The following is a 6142-nucleotide window of genomic DNA, read 5'->3' on the forward strand; positions in this document are numbered from 1 at the left end:
AGAGAGAGAGAGAGAGAAGGGGGACAAAGAGGAGGAGAGAGCCTAAAGGCAGAGGGAGCTGGGCAGATAGAGAGTAAAATGAGTGAAAGCAAAAGGCAAGCATACATTTTCTCTTACGTGCAGAATCTGATGTTTGGGTGTGGATATGAAATGTCCTCTAGAGGTTCATGTATCCGAATGGCTGGTCCCAGTGGCTATGCTGTTTACGGAGTATGTGGAGCCTTTAGAAAGCAGAGCTGGAAAGTTGGTCACTGAAGCCAGGGCCTGAGAGTTAAAGCACAACACATTTCCAGCCAATCTCTCCTCACTTCCTGTGTAACACACACACACACACACACACACACACACACACACACACACACACACTGCTACAGACATGAGGCTTCCCACCCCCATTCCTTCCCTGCCAGGATAGGCTGAATACCATAAACCACCACAGTGATGAAAAAGGTGCTCGCTCCTTAGACTTAATCAGTATATATAATAAAAAAGACTAACTAAAATATTATGGATGTTTTAGTTAAGGTTTCTATTGCTGTGTCAAAACACCATGACCAACAAGTTGGGGAGGAAAGGGTTTATTGGGCTTACACTTCTATATCGCTGCTCATCAGAAGGAAATCAGGATCAGGACAGAACTCAATCGGGGAGGATCCTGGAGGCAGAAGCTGATGCAGAGGTTCACGGTGGGGTGCTGCTCACTGTCTTGCTCCATATGTCTTGCTCAGTTTGCCTTCTTATATAACCCAGGACCACCATCCCACGAATGGCACCATTCACAATGGGCTGGGCCTTCCCACATCAATCACTAATTAAGAAAATGTCTTATAGCTGGATCTTACGGAGGCATTTTCTCAATTGAGGCTCCTTCCTCTCTGATGACTCTAGCTTGTGTCAAGTTGACGTAAAACAAGCCAGCACAATAGGTCAGTTAAATATAGACATAGCTTACACTGCTCAGTGCAGACACACACACACACACACACACACACACGCTCGAGAAGCATAAAAGCAGGAGGAAGAAGACCATTTAAAAGGAGGAAGCAGAGAAGCAGGAGGTGAAAAGGTCAAGGGCAGATAATTCAGAGAATGAATATGAACAAATTAATGACACATGACTGTACACAACTCACAATCCATTATTTTGTATCCTAAGGAAAACCACTTAAAATACAGAAAAAATATCTTTTTTCTACAGGCTTTAATTTCTGGAAACGTACAGGATTTAATTTGGGGAAACGTGTTAGTAGGTCAAAGATAGTTAAACAGTTTAAGCCTCAAAAGATCAAAAGAAAGTAACAATTGTAGACAGGATGGAGAAAGTAACAGTGTTAAAACATGGTTCAACAAATGTTCTTTGAGTACCACTACTGTCTGGGCAGTGTTCCATGTGGTAAAGACTCGGATGGGAGGAAAGGAGTGGAGATTTTGTTCCGATGGGGTGAGTGTCCACAGTCCAGATCCGTAACTACATAATGCCTGCTGCCAAGCCCTGTCCTAGCATTTTAAACTCTATTAGTTCATTCAAACCAACCACAGCTCTCTGAAGTGACATCAGAGAGGTTTTAGAAATATGTTCAAGATGAGGACCTCCAGTAACTACATAGTAACTCTAGAACCCTACCCTAAGACCATGTCCCTACACACTGCATGTCACTGTCTACCCATACCACTGCAAGCATCCACACTGCGCATGCTGGAAAGTCACGGACTGGAAGTTTAAGGAGGGAAGAACAGAGTTATGGCACATGTAAATCTCCACCCTAAGAGCAAAAGGCCATGGACTGAGCTCCGACTCTAGTTCAGCAACCCCGGAAGGTAGCTTAGTCACCTCTTACCTCTCCACATCAAACCACCATCATGTGATTTCATTCTTTAGGTCTACCCTATGCCCCTCTCTTTATCCAAACAATTCCTCAAAGCCCAGCTTTGTACTCAGTCAGCACAGAAGGCTCCCAATCTCCATCCCTTAGCAGAAACCTCAATGCAACACCACATCTACATCACTAGCACTGAGCCATGTGGACTTTCTATGTGTCAAGAGAAGTGTGCTTGTCTTCACGTGCAGAGCTTATCCTGCAGATGCAATGGGCACTGCACCTCTGACTGTCTAGGCAGCAGTTTGACTACAGGAGCTAGAAGTTTCAGCTTCATGTCTCCATTCTATGGCACACGCTTTGTTTCCTTAGTGTATAAAATTCTAATGGTACCTGGCTTAGAAGGGTTGCAGTGAGGATATGAGTAGACGATGCAAGCCTGGAAACCACGGGAGTGAAACACGTACATTTGTAGAACTTTTCATCTACCTCAACCTTCTTTCAAAAGGAAGCTGATTTTCATAAGCAAAAGCACATTCCTCCATGTTTTCACATTTTAGTTTTTTTATTTCGATTTGTGGTGTGTATGTGTTCTCTCTCTCTCTCTCTCTCTCTCTCTCTCTCTCTCTCTCTCTCTTTCTCTCTCTCTTTCTCTGTATGTATGTGTGTGTGTGTGTTCTCATATGTTTGTATATATCCATCTGGAAGCCAGAGGACAACATCAGGCGCCATCCTCATGATGACTGAGACAAGGTCTCTCCTTGGCCTGGAGCTCACCACTCAGGCTAGGCTAGCTGCCTAGTGAGACCCAAGGACTGTCCCAGTCTCTTGATCCAGCACTGGAGTTAGAAGCACACACTGCCACACTCACCAATGGGCTAGAATGGCTGAGCTGTGAGCTCCAGGGATCCTCCTGTCTCTGCCCGACCACCACTGTGGTTACCGTCATGTGCTGCTGATCCCAACATCTTACACAAGTTCTGGGGATCTCAATTCAGGTCCCCATGGTTATGTACCAAGCACGTTACTGACTGAGCTTCTCCTCAGCCCCAAACTCTTCTTTCTTAACCAACACTTGCCACAAGGCTGCACGTCTGGCACATGTGCTTGTATGTAAGAATACTGTATAGCAAGTAGAAACTGCCACAAGGCACATAGCTCTGTAGACCTGCCTGGTTCTGGAATGGAAGTCACTCAATGCTTAATGCATCTTAGTCTAGTTCTATTAGAACCACACGGAGGTGCCCTCTTCTCTCTACACAAGGAACCCAGAACAAGTTTTTCAGCAGCACGTGTATAACACGAATGACAATAATGGGTTTTGATTACACATCCTTCCTTCTTTATCGTATTTTTAAAAAACAAAAAAACAAAAAACAAAAAACCTTTCCAGAGCTGGGAGCAGAAGTCAGTTGAAGAGTGCTTGCCTATCACATAAACCCAAGGATTGATCCCTAGGACCTCATAAATTTTGCACAGTGTCACATATCTGTAAGCCCGGCACTCAGAAGGTAGAGGCAGGAAGATAATAAGTTCAAAGTCATCCTTGGCTATTGGAACTTCAAGGTCAGCTGGAATACATAAAATCCTGCCTATCTCTCTATCTCTCTGTGTCTCGGTGTCGCTGTTGACTTGTGTCATCCATGGATAACCCCCTTTTGTTTTTAATTTTAATATTATTGTTACATCATGGTCTCTGGGACACATCTCCACAGATCGTCCACAGACTGCTTCCTTTGAAGACAAATGTGTTTTAGCACCTCATGCCCTGAAAGAAAAGCTTCAAATTTCATAAAATAAATAAATAAATAAATAAGTAACTTTCTCCAGGGGCAGATAATATAACCTGCTTTAGACTCAGAGTCTCAGCACTTTTAAAAAAAATTCCTGGAGAGAGAAGCTGTACTTACCACACACAGTGAAGCAATCCACTCACACGGGGCTGGTGGGGGAGTGGTGGTGGAGGCTTCAAAAAGTCAACAAGGGGACTTCCTGTTTCCTACAGAAGTTTCCTGTCTTAATCCCTGCACTGGTCTCCTGCACCGTGCTGTCAAGTACTAAATATGGCAAACACAGCACACAGCTCACTAGTCACCACCAGTAACCAATGGAGAGGACTACACTGAAGAACTTCTCAGAGAGAGGCAGAGAGAGGCACAAACCTACACTTGGACGAGGAAGTCAGGTAGGAGTACAGACTTTTCCTGTACCTTACCTTTAAGAGTCCCCAAGAGTTCCTCTGTGTCTTTGCTGGGAAGAATCCATCAGCTCGATCCCGGCACAGGAAGCAGCAAGAGGGATATGTCACATTCTGCTTAAAAGCATGCACCTGGCCTAGACCCTTGGCAGCTTCGTCACAGCGGCAGCCAGAACCAAGGCCACAGCAGGCTTAGAGTCCTCAGGTGTTCCTGGGGGCCTGCCAAGTCCACTTGGCTGATGCTCTGCCTCTCCCTGCTCCTCGGATGTTCTAGAAATGAAATACTAGGTAGAAATAGAGGTGACCTATACAGATCAGTCCTGTCCAGCTGAGAACAACACTGAGCCGCCCTGGCCACACATCAAGTCTTGTTACTGCCCAGGCATCCTAAGTGAAAAAACACATCCCATTATGTCCCTTCTGCTGAGGCAGATGTGGCCACTCCCTGGAAAGGGTACAGGATGTAATCGCCCCATCCTCCCCTCGGCTTCCTTCCTTTGCTTTTCCATGGGAGAATTCCAAGGAATGAGTTATGCACACACACACACACACACACACACACACACACACACACACACACACACACAGAGTCTGATAGAGGCTGAACAGAGAAGCTGCTATCTGGAATCTCTAGTACACCACTCCCATTTATCAGCTACGGCCTTCCCTGAAGCTAGTGAATGGACTGGGAGCAGCCACATCAGTCCAGTGAGGAATCTGTAGATTTATCACTGCAAATTATTAAAAAAGACTAGAGCCTTTGCAAACAATATATAGCTTTAATGAAAGTCTCCAAACAGTCATCAATTCAGAAGTTATCTTCTGGCCTTACTTTTAATGAATAAATGGCTACAATAATAAGTATAGCTAGTATCAGACTTATATGTATTATATGTAATTTAAGTAGATAGATAATAAAATGGTCATCAGTTGAAGGACCTTCAGTTTGTTTGCATTTCCTAGCTATTGTAAATAGAGCAGCAATGAACATGGCCTGAGCAAGCGTCTGTGGAGTAGGATGTCCAGTCCTTTGGGCATATGATGAGTGGAGTGGTATAGATGGGTCTCTCTTTCCAGACTCTCTCTCTCTCTCTCTCTCTCTCTCTCTCTCTCTCTCTCTCTCTCTCTCTCTCTCTCTCTCTGTTGTGTGTGTATCTATATTCCCATCTGGGCTGACAATGCTCCAACTCAAGAGCCATAGACTATTTAACAACAACAACAATTAAAAAACAAACAAACAACAAAACACAAAAAGGCGTGAGAAGCTCTGTTTTGAGTTGTTCGTCAGGATTTCCAAGAGTCTGCCAAAACAGTACAGGCTGTTTCTGTTATACTCAGTTGCCTCCCAGAGGCTGACAACACCATGGATTTCACACACAAAACCTGGAGAGCCTAGATGGATCTGACCCGAAAGCCTCCCACCTGAAGCTTTTGTGATACCAGAAGGCAGCATGAAAACATTCAAGAAAGGGAAGCAACCAGGCACCCTTCCTATCTATGGTCCCTATGAACTAAAGCAATGATTTGCAAGGCACGATAGCCCAAAGGTTGTCATACTGGTGCACATACCTTGGCAGTAATCAATAGCTCTTCATATGGAAGGGACACTCAACAAGAAGAAAATCATGTCTGGTCCTGGAAACCTAGCCAACTACCCAAACCTAGCCTTGGATAAAGAAGAAGAATCCACTTTATTAACCAAAAATAATTCTTAACTCTAAATATTTATCCTTATACCAACAGATAAGTATAGATCTCACCCTTCATCAAAGAAAAATTTCCTTGTAGCAGACAGATATCACAGAAAACCACAACTGATTAAAATGCAGAGAGGAAGTGACCATGTGCTGTCCAGCCCCAACTGATCTGCAGCCCCCCCCCCCAACCTAAGCCTCAGGAATCATTTCAGAAGGGGCAGAAAGATAGCAGGAGCCAGAAGATAGGAAGTGTGATGTCAGAGCTCATCTCCTAGAAATAGCAGAAGCTACACATGTGAGGTCTCACCAGCATGGCTGCCTCCACTGTACCCATGGAACCAAAAACTACAAACAATTGAGGAATGCTGAGAGCAGGAGAGAGAGAGAGAGAGAGAGAGAGAGAGAGAGAGAGAGAGAGAGAGAGAGAGAGA

General features: G+C 44.6%; 1 protein-coding gene across 4 annotated transcripts in view; it reads right to left on the reverse strand.

The window, feature by feature from the left end:
- Hecw2 (HECT, C2 and WW domain containing E3 ubiquitin protein ligase 2) overlaps positions 1-6142 on the reverse strand; it is a 374063-nt gene that overhangs the window by 157201 nt on the left and 210720 nt on the right. Inside the window, exon 1 of one of the 4 annotated variants that reach the window (XM_029476582.1) lies at positions 4033-4383. The exons of the other annotated variants lie outside the window; for them this stretch is intronic. The gene's annotated coding sequence lies outside the window, so the exon portion shown is untranslated. Of the gene's footprint in view, positions 1-4032; positions 4384-6142 lie in introns of those variants that run through there. 4 annotated transcript variants of the gene reach the window in all.

The sequence above is a fragment of the Mus caroli genome, chromosome 1, assembly GCF_900094665.2.
Source record: "Mus caroli chromosome 1, CAROLI_EIJ_v1.1, whole genome shotgun sequence".
In the NCBI taxonomy this organism is placed as follows: Eukaryota; Metazoa; Chordata; class Mammalia; order Rodentia; family Muridae; genus Mus; species Mus caroli.